Source organism: Mus pahari, chromosome 7, assembly GCF_900095145.1.
Source record: "Mus pahari chromosome 7, PAHARI_EIJ_v1.1, whole genome shotgun sequence".
Classification (NCBI taxonomy): Eukaryota; Metazoa; Chordata; class Mammalia; order Rodentia; family Muridae; genus Mus; species Mus pahari.
This window is the reverse complement of record NC_034596.1, coordinates 30,657,440-30,667,934: the sequence shown is the minus strand read 5'-3', so window position 1 is coordinate 30,667,934 and position 10,495 is coordinate 30,657,440. Positions and strand designations below refer to the sequence as shown.

At 43.9% G+C, this 10,495-nt stretch overlaps 1 long non-coding RNA gene across 2 annotated transcripts in view; it reads left to right on the top strand.

Annotated features, from left to right (window-relative positions):
- Positions 1–9,579, top strand: part of LOC110323977 — a 19,421-nt gene extending 9,842 nt beyond the window's left edge. The window contains exons 3-4 of one of the 2 annotated variants that reach the window (XR_002380657.1): positions 8,470–8,670; positions 9,516–9,579. This is a non-coding gene — a long non-coding RNA (uncharacterized LOC110323977). Of the gene's footprint in view, positions 1–8,469; positions 8,671–9,364 lie in introns of both variants that reach the window. The other variant, XR_002380656.1, reaches the window with a different exon arrangement.
- Positions 9,580–10,495: the final 916 nt, after the last annotated feature.

Here is a 10,495-nt window from a genome sequence, read left to right as displayed (position 1 = left end):
AGGCCAGCCTGGTCTACAAAGTGAGTTCCAGGACAGCCAAGACTATACAGAGAAACCCTGTCTCAAAAAAACAAACAAAAAGAAAGAAAGAAAGAAAGAAAGAAAGAAAGAAAGAAAGAAAGAAAGAAAGAAAGAAAGAAAGAAAGAGTGTTACAACGACCCATTAGATGGCTATGAAAATGTAACAGGCCTAAATGCCCTGATGCTTGAATGAGGAGAGAGTGAGAGAGCCTTGCTGGCACACAGAAGATAAATTAAATACTTGCTGTGCTTTTCATTTTTGGACTGATACTTCGACTTGATACATGAAACAGCTAGTGCTGAAAGATCAATAAACCATTGGAGAAAAAATATGTAGCCAGGAAACGTTTAGAATATAAAACACAACAGACCAATGTCCTTTTTATTTAAAAAAAAAGGAAACAAAAACCCACCACAGCTAGCAAGTGCAAGAGTGTTAGTCTGTAACAGTGTAACTGTAACAGCCGTGGAAAATGGAAAGAAATTTTGCAAATGACTTGAGATTGAGATCTGAAGAGAAGGCAGAACAAGAGTATCAACTGTAAAGACATAAAACAAAAGTCGGAAGGGAAAGCTGGGGTAAATGTTTCCTCATAAGGGAAATCAGGGAGGTAAGGGGAGGGCACAGGGGACTGGAGTAGAGGCTTATGAAGGAATGAGGAAGTGAGGGCTTTAGGTTACAGTTGATGAAAACAAGACAAAGGAAACAGCCAGGAGGCAAACTGAAGTCAGAGAAGAGAATCAGGATCCAACCCTCCTCATTCCCTGGCTCTAGAAAGAAGTGCATTGAAGGAAAGGAGGAACAGGGCAAGGACAAATTCAACGGAAAGGACATGACAGCTCTGACTCTTCCTACACACCAACAGCACGCATCGCATCGTTGTAAGCCCAAAAGGAGGTCTCAGCTTCCAGATGGGGAAGGTCTGGGTAAGAAGAGCCTGAGGAATGTCAGACCCCAAATTCCCAATTATGAGCTCTCTCTCTCTCTCTCTCTCTCTCTCTCTCTCTCTCTCTCTCTCTCTCTCTCTCTCTGTCTCCTCATACCACAACATTGCTCTCAGACCTTTCCTCTTTGGGTATCAGCCTCAGTTGTTCCGTTTCTGAATTGTTTCCCCTGTGCAGTCCGGCGGGATGGCATAGCATTCATTATCTGAGTTCAGCAGCTGCTGCAGAGTGACAGTTTCATGCTCACAACTGCTTGCCTCACTGAGAAGCACTCCAACTGGCTCTTTGGGGATCCCAGCCCCACACATTGAACCAGTCAGTCACTGCAGAGAGGATGTATCATGACTAGGCAAGCCTGAGTCAAAAGTTCTTCCAGGCCCTGGTATCTGTGTACAATCAAAATTAGTAGAGCGACTTATAATAGAAGCTCCCAGAATAAAGAGACATGTCATTACCAGAATAAGAGAGGGCAGGTTTACAGACACCAGAAGATTTCAATTACTAGGGGCTTAGAGTAACAGGGCTCCAACAATTTGTAGGAGACTCCAACAAAACATTCCTGGTAGGAACAGCGACCCATATTGTGATAAAACCCATACTCACACAGTGCCTGAAGCTTTGTGTGACAAGCAGGGTCTTAAGTCTTTTATGGATCTTGAGTTATTTAAAGTTCATAGGATTATTACACTGTTATTGACGCTACTGTAGACAGGAAGCAACAGGCTCAGGAGGTGAGGTCCTTGTCCAAAATACACAGACAAAGGGGAAAGCAGGGGTGATCTTAAGCTAGGCAGTCTGAATGGAGGGACAGCACCCTTAACAGCTGACACAGAATCTTAGAGAGGGAGACCTGTGAGAAATAAAAATAAAGTATGTGTGTGTGTTGGGGGGGGGGGGGTTAGGGGCTATTAAATGTCATCAAGGCACTGCCCTGATGGTACACATCTGTAATCTCAACCACTGAGGAGGTTGAGACAGGATCCCAAGTTCAAGGCCTGCCTGGGCTACAAAGTAAATTCATGCCCAGCCTAAGCAATTTAGTGAGCCCCTGTCTCAATTTTTAAAAAGAGCTTTTCCAAAACTGGGATCCTGAATGCAACATAACCAGTTACCCGATGCTCTGGCCACTGTCACTTCCCTGTCCTGATGAATTGTACCCTCAAATTGTAAGCCAGAATGAACTCATCCTTCCAATGAATCTTCTCCTCCAGGAAAGTAAAAAAGAGGGCTGAGCGTGAGGGTATAGACTGCTGTGGAGTGCTTGCCAATCATGTGCAAACTTGTGGGTTCAATCCCCACCACTTCAAAATCAAAACCTTAAAAACTATGTATAAAGTGATCACCATCTGAGGGCCAGGCACTGACTGGCACGTAGGATGTATATGACTGGAAACACTGCTTAGTCAAGCCAGAGGAAGTTTCTGGAAAAAACAAAACAAAACAAAACAAAAAAACAGGGAGCACTTGAGAAGACTGGTTCATTGTGTCCCTGGGGATCTCCAGTGAGAACATTGATTTGGAACTCAAGAAAGGTTACTGTATCCGGCATAGTGATAAACAGGCCTGTGCTCTTTCTCTGAAAGATGTCTCCCTAGACTTGCCTCACCTTAAAGCTACTCTAAAGCAATAGCTCTAGAGTGGAAACAACTGCACATACGCCTTTTAAGCCATAGGTCCTGGGATATAGGCAGGTGACTTGGGAGCACATCTATCATCAGAACACACCTGAGAAGACAAGACGAGAGAATGCCCACGACAGGTGTTTGCAGATGTGCAGTCACGGGGCTGGGCCAAGCGCTCCTATTCTTCTAGGGAATCTGCTGCCTGAGGACTATCTGCTTTAGAAAGAACATTTTGGAAGAATCTGCCCGGCAGCTGGGCAACGATGGCCCCAGGAGGCTCTGACTCAGCTGCCAGTCCTCTGGATTCGAGCCTCCACCTTTGCCACCAGTGGCTGAGAGCCCTGTTACTCCAAGTCCCTAGTAGCATGTTGCAAGATAGCACATATGCAGAAGTCCTCCATCTTGCCAGCTATTTCTTCAGCTTTGAACTTGTACCCAGTCTGCCCTTGAACTTGTCATCTGTAAATTTCCCTTGATCTTTTCCCTATCTTCTTTGGCCTCAAGGCTTCTCTGACCTCCTTACAGGCCATTGTGTTTTCTACAAAAACCCTGAGGAATAATCGGGTAGGCACGCTACTGTCTGCCAGACGTACAGCTCTGGCTATGGCAATCTGCCCTGAGAAAGACCTTTAAACTTAAACTCAGTCCTGTCCTTTTCCCCTTTTGTTTGCAAATGTAGATGTTAAAGTCGTAACTGAGCACAAGCCATTCCTTTTCTCAACCAATATCATTCTAAAATGCAGAGCAATTGCATTTTTTAGTTAGTTCTCCCATTCAAAATGACTATGCCCAATAACTCTGAAGAGAAATTCTCCTATCCATGTACTAACCAAGATTATGATCTCATAGAAAATTTATCTTGCTCCCATCTATGCCTGGAAGCTTGGATTTCAGTCTGCTGTCTATTGAAGCAAGGGCAGAGGATGAGCTGGCCTCTAAAGTCTTATCCCCTCCCCCTTTTTATAGTGGGAGAACCTCTAATTAGCAGACATAGCATGAGGGTTCAGTATAAACATGGCATCCTCAGGCCTTCCTTAGAGCCATGTCACGAACAGTTGGTCAATTGCATGTGATAGGAAGTGAAAGCTTTACCTCTAGGGTGAATCATGACAGATGTCCAAACCCAGCAGGCCTTCATCTTCTATCCTCCTGCTTGGGATGTGGGTCTTACTACATGCTGGACCACAAAGGTCAGGACAATGTTCCATTATAGATGATAAGGCGATAAGACTTGGATTCTTGGATTCTTGAATAACCTCATGAGATGAGCTCTCCCTAAACAATCCCTGGTGTTTCCACTTCTTTTGTTTGTTTGTTTGTTTGTTTTGTTTTGTTTTTTTGGTTTGTTTTTTGTTNTTTTTTTGTTTTTGTTTTTGTTTTTTGAAACAGGGTTTCTATGTTTAGCCCTGGCTGTCCTGGAACTCACTCTGTAGACCAGGCTGGCCTCGAACTCAGAAATCCACCTGTCTCTGCCTCCCAAGTGCTGGGATTAAAGGTGTGCGCCACCACGCCCAACGTGTTTCAACTTCTTGACTGTATCTTGACACTAAAACAAAAGTTTATCTCACTGAAAACAGTATTCTGAGTGTCATCTATATATACACAACAGAGCCTAGGTAGCAATCAGTGCATCTCCTGCTCTATATTTGAATTTTATCTTTTTTTATTTTTTATTTTAATTTTAGCTATGCGTATATGGGGGTGGGTACACAAAGAGGCTAGAAGAGGGTGTCAGATGTCCTTGAGCTGGACTTATAGGCACTTGAGAGTTGTTCAGTATGGGTGCTAGGCACTGAACTCAGGTCCTCTGAAAGAGTGGGAATTGCTTTTAACCCCTGAGCCATTTCTAGCCCATATTTTATTTTTAACCATAAATGTGTGTGGTTCCCAGAGATGCCAGAAAGGGTCTCAGATCACCTAAGCTGTAGTTACAAACTATTGTAAGGCACCAGTGTGGATGCTTGGAACCAAACGTTGGTTCTCTGCAGAAGCAGTACATGACCCTAACCAGTCAGCTATCTCTCTCTTTATCCTGATTGGATCATTTAAGGATGTGCCACACCATGCTTCAGGTCTCAAAAAACAATCTCTCCTTTTTCCTCCCCTTATGACTTTCTTTCCTGTAACTTTCTCTAGGAAAGTTACATGCTCATCTCCTTTCCTTCCTTTTCCTTCCTTCCTTCCTTCCTTCCTCCCTCCCTCCTTCCTTCCTTCCCCACTTCCTTTCTTCTTATCTACTTCTATTTCCAAAACAAATATTTACTGTGTTTCCTTGGCTAACAGGCAGTACAGTGAGATGACACTAAAGGACATATCAGTACCACCAAGTGAAACCAACTGTGGTTTGTTCAAGAGAAAATGGCTACTCAAACAGCTTTGGGTATCACAGGCCCACCAAGATGACCAACCATTAAGATCAGGGTTATCTAGAAGAAACCATTCAAAGCACGCTCTAAGACCAGTCTGTAGGTGACACCTCTGGGTCAGCATGCAACCCTGGACACCTGTACCTTTAGCACCTCTGGCTCTCAGCACTGGCAGCTGCCACTGGAGCCTTTCTCTCTACTTCCCTGCTGACAGACTGCCTCTCTGAACTCCTTCTCTTATGTCCTCCCACTTTAAGATCTAGGACAGACACGCTTGGCTATAGCCCTTGAATCACGCACCCCAACATAGCTGCAGTGGCAGTTGGAAATGGAAGTTGGAATCCTTAGTTTGCCACGTATTAGCAGCCCTTTTTGCCATAGAAAAGCACCAAGTAAACAATTCTGCTAACCTTAGGAGCTACAGAACTAACTTGTATGTCTCCTGACAGAACTTCATCTAGTTTCCCTATGCCTACTAGGCTGTAAAACTTGAATGCCCAGAATACCCTATGATTTTAGGTCTGGGAGATGAAACTCTAAATAGAATCTTTCATGCGTGAATATAACAGACATCAGCAGAGCCATCCATTCACTTCCTGGCCTCAAGACCCTGGACTCAGTAGTATTTGTGGAGAATCTGAAGAACCCCTTTCTGGAATTCTCTGTCACATGGTCTGATTATTGATTTGACTTGATTTGATATTTTATTTACTTTTTGCCATTCCTGGAAATTTAGGCCAATCGCAGAACCCAGACTTGACCAGGGAAATAATCTTGCCTAAGTCTTCAAATCTGGAATGAGTTGGCACTAAAAATATGTATAAGAACTTTTGTTAACTGGCGTTTTCCATGGCCCTTCCCCCATGCTTAACCAGTCACTTGAAAAAAGAATTCCTTCTAATTTCACACAAGTGACCAGGTAGCATGTTTAGTTTTGAGTGTTTCACTTCCCGTGAGCCCCACCTAAAATCAAAAAGTGACCGTGGTGAAGACTTCTGGCTTAGTGTCCTGGACACTGAAATTCCCGGAAGGCTTCCAATTCCCTGTCATGGAACTGTCATGGAGGAGGCTAGACCCTGGATTCTGCTGCCTCTAAAAGCTCAGGGCAGTGTTTATAAGCAGGTCCAGCACTCCAACCTGAATAAAACCTAGAAGCTCAGGAAGGGGACCATTTACCAGCCGTCCAGGTCAGGCCCATGTATACAAAAACAAACATAGGTTTTCCTTCTGCCTCAAATTATTTCCAGATCCTGGGGTGGGGGATGCTTGTCACCCCACCTTGTTTTACAGAGAATGACTGCCTTGTTTCCATCTTTCTTGGGCTGATCGAAGGTACCTCCAGTTTGGTACTGACTCCATATAAATTAGATTAAGCTGTCCTGACCTGGTCCCTACTCCAAGCCCCAAATCTACGTATGATTTTGAATTAGGTTCAGCAGTAAGAAAGACAAGACTCCTTAAGTAACAATGGCTCAGAGCAAGATAACAAATTTGTTTCTCTCTCAATTAAAAAGAGCCTAGAATTACTTCCCAGTGTCAGTCTAAGTACTATGTCTGTCAGAATTCAGCTCCTCTTATACTCCACCTGCTATGTTAACATGTCCGCTGGGGTGTCCCCCTCATGTCTCTCAATGGCTCCTTGCATACCAGCAATCACATCTGTCTGGCATCCTAATAAAAGAAGGGATAATTTGTATTTTATCATTTTAACAGTATAAAACCTCCAACTGGCCTTCTTCGTAATGGTGTGTTTCACCGATCAACTGAGGCTGTTCTGCTGAGTAAACACGTATGAAACGTCACTGAATTGCCCAAAGGAATGCACAGCAAAACGAGAAGAACAAGGGGGGCAGGGAGAGAAGAGAGCCAGGGACAGTGGTTTACACCTATAATTTCAGAACTTAGGAGGCAGAGGCAGGAGAAATTGCTGGTAGTTTGAAACTCTCCTAGGCTACAAAGGGAGTTCAGGTGACACTGAATGGCATAATGAGACTTCAGTCTCAAGAAAACAGAAGTCAACTTAAGAATCCCTGTGTGGGGACGGCAAGGCTATCTGTTAAGAGGAACCTGGCTCCAATGACCTGAAGTAGAAGCCCCTCTCCCCATGTATCCTCCCACACCTACAGTGGACCGTGATGTGAGCTTACAATGCGCTTTTGTTGTGTTATACGGTTGAGATTTCAGAGTTAATTCATTCCACTCCTCCTAGACTAGTATCTACATAAATAAAAGAACACGTTGGCACTTGGTGTTTTGTTTTGTTTTTTTTAAGAGACAAGAAAGAATATAGGAACAAAAGCTTAACCAGGTCATATAGGAAGAATGCCTCTGAACGTGGCAGGCGATAACTGTCTCATGCTCACGTTGGCCTGGGGTCTGGCTCCTGAGATGGCCGGCTGGCCAGGATCCACCACCCTCCCAATGCAGCCTTCTTCTCCTTATCTTCTCCTCCACCCTCATGCTCACCCTTGGCCTCCTCTTATCGTCCTCCAGGCTGTCAGAGGACTCCTGCTATTGCTCAGTGCTGACGTTGGAACCCTGGCATACATTCCTCCTTGGCTCTTTCTCATCTCCTTGGCTTCACCCTGGGCTTTCGCCTTGGCCTTGGCCTTTACCTTAGCTCTCCTGCCTGGCTCCCAGCCAGCACTCAGAGTGCCCCCTGCCCAGCCCCTCCTGATAACTGGTTCCTCATAACCCAGTCACCCTTAGGTGAATGACCGCCTCAGTGTTAGAAAAACACTCAGATTTCTTTCTTTCTTTCTTTCTCATACTTTCTTGTAGCTAAGTTTAAAAAATGTTCACATTCACACTCCCAATGTTCAAATTATCTATTAAATGAAAAGAGGGAAGCGATGTTTACTGAGGACTTTGCCAATAGGATAAATGCTTCTCTATTTCACTTAATCATTGTCAAAGCAGTTCTTGGAGGGAGGTATCATAATTTCACTTTCTGAAGGAAAACAGACAAACAAACAAACAAACAAACAAAAACCCTAAGGGTCTGAAGGACTAAGATACTGCCCAGCTGATAAGAAACATAGCTGGAGTCTGAACGAGGTTCATTCACCCTAAAGGTTCATTCACCCCAAAGCCCATTCACTTTTACCACCTGTGTGGAGCTATGATCATTGACATAAGCATCCAGCGTTCCAGGTGAGCCCGGAGAAATCACCACGTATGCATGGGTGGAATTTGAGTTGGACACAAGTGCACTCAACACTTCTCTTCACAGCTCAAATCACAGAACACACAAATTTACCATCTGTCAGTGACATTAACTTGAGCAGTGGCTTAAAAAAAAACAACACAGTTGGTAAAATAATAAGGTCACATCTTTAAACAGCAATGTACAAATGAAAAGTTTAGAGAGCTAATTATCTTTAGGTGTGGCTGAAAAAAAAAATGCTTTCAAATAGGTGGTAGGCAAAGAGTTAACTGTGACTCTAGAAAGCAATCCTCATACTGCATTTTAAGGTTGGCGGCAGTGTTGTGTTTGGTACTCTTGCTCTTTGGAGCATGACTTCAGGATTTGTGGTCAGAGGCATGAGGTGGAGAAGTTCTGATACAGTCTTTGTACTGTACAGTTGCCGTCTGGACTTCATTGACTGTACTCGAGCCATCCAGCACAAGTGACAAGTGAAGGTGTTTCAGAAGCACGATTACAACTCTTGGGGTAAAGATCATCAACGACAAGGCCCAGGAAAGCAGGTTCAGAGGTGAGTGGTAAGGCTGAAACCCAGGAGATGTAAGTATTATGGAGACGTAAGCACTAAACAGTAGTCACACATGGGCCAGAGATGTGCCTGTGTCAGCATCCTCTGAGACTCATTGGACGATATGGAGAGTTGGAGCCAGGCCTGGAAGTACATACTTATAACCCTAGCATATGGGATGATGAGAAAAGAGCATGCACGTTCAAGACCAGCCTGGCTGGGGATACAGCTCAGTGGTAGTGTGTTTGCCTACCATGTATCGAGCCCTCGGATTTGATCTCCAGTATAAATAAGGGAAGGGGAAGAAAAGCAGTACCAATCCTACTAAACAAAGTGTCTTTGGAGCTGGGCAAGGCAAGTCTCACCAAAGATTGTACACACAGAAACCAGAGTATGGGAATCACCCAGGGAGAGCCACCTCTGAGAGGACTCTGTGTTGGTGTGAGGCACTCCAGCAACCAGCTATCTAACATCTATCATAGCTGAGAAATGGGCTCGGTTTGGAGAAACACTGATGAATTTCTCCAACACGCTTTACAAGTTACCTTCGCGAGGTAAACGTATTTCATCTTTTATAGAAGAGACACCTCTGCCCTGCCTCTCAGCTTCTGTCCGATTAAGTCACCGCACCTAAAGTGCTAGTGTTTTCCCCCGGGGGGGGGGGGGTTCTGGTGACTGCCCTTCCTCCTCTCCCCAGGTCGTCTTAAGGTATGAAACATAAAATCAGCATGTCAGAGGTTGGCCTGGGCCCTTCCCACCCTCACTGTGATCTTCAGTTTTGCTACGTGCACTCAAGGCACAAACCTGGGATTTGAGATTTAAAGCCATGGCTGTAAACTTCTTTTCAGAGATTCCTAGCAGGACCCAGAGGAGAGGTAGGGGAGTAGTCCCGGCAGCTGTTGGATGACGCAGGTAACTGTTCCGTAGCAGAGTGGGAGATTACTGGGGTTCATAAAAGTTGTTTGCGCTTTAGTTTAGGCTTAAGCCCAGGATTCAGGATCTCTGAATTCTGAGCCTAAAAATGATCGTCTGTATAGTGATAGTGAGTGGCCCCTGCAGTATTTGACTAGGTTTCTGAGAGAGGTTCTTCTTTACTTGGAAATTGAGGTACATGTTTTCTCATGCCTTCTATAGACATATAATTTTATATATTATCTTTGAATCAGGTTATGAATAAACTAAACATCATTTTAATTTTTCAAATTATTTATTTATTTATTTATTTAATCTGCACTGGTGTTTTATTTGCATTGCTTCACATGGGTCTGTGTGTGTCATCCTCTGGAACTGGAGTTACAGACAGTTGTGAGCTGCCCTGTGGGTGCTGGGAATATATATATGTGACACAATTAGAAGAAATGTAATCATATACTTGAAGTCACACACACAAACATATACATATGCTACTATCTGGAGAAGCAGACCGTTTTATGGAGGAACAAACAAGCAATTGCTGGCAGTTTCTACCCTGGAGAAACAGACTGGTGATTAGGGATAAAGAAAGTGAAGATATTCATCTAGTTTTTGAATCTCTCCATACTATTTGGGTTTTTATAAAAAATATGTAATTCTATTACTTTGACACTATTAAATATAAACAGGATTACTAAGAGGCCTCTCCAGCGCATGGCCTGTAGGCTGCACAAGATCCGATGCAAAGTCATAAATAAACACAACATTTTGAGACCTTGTATGTAAGGGGTTGTTTCCAGGGTTTTTTTTTAATTTATTTATTTATTTTTTGGTAACTCTGCAGATGACAACACAGTGCTGTGAAAGTGGGAGCACACCTGCAGATGGGTGGGAGCCACTACGGTTTCACTTCTCT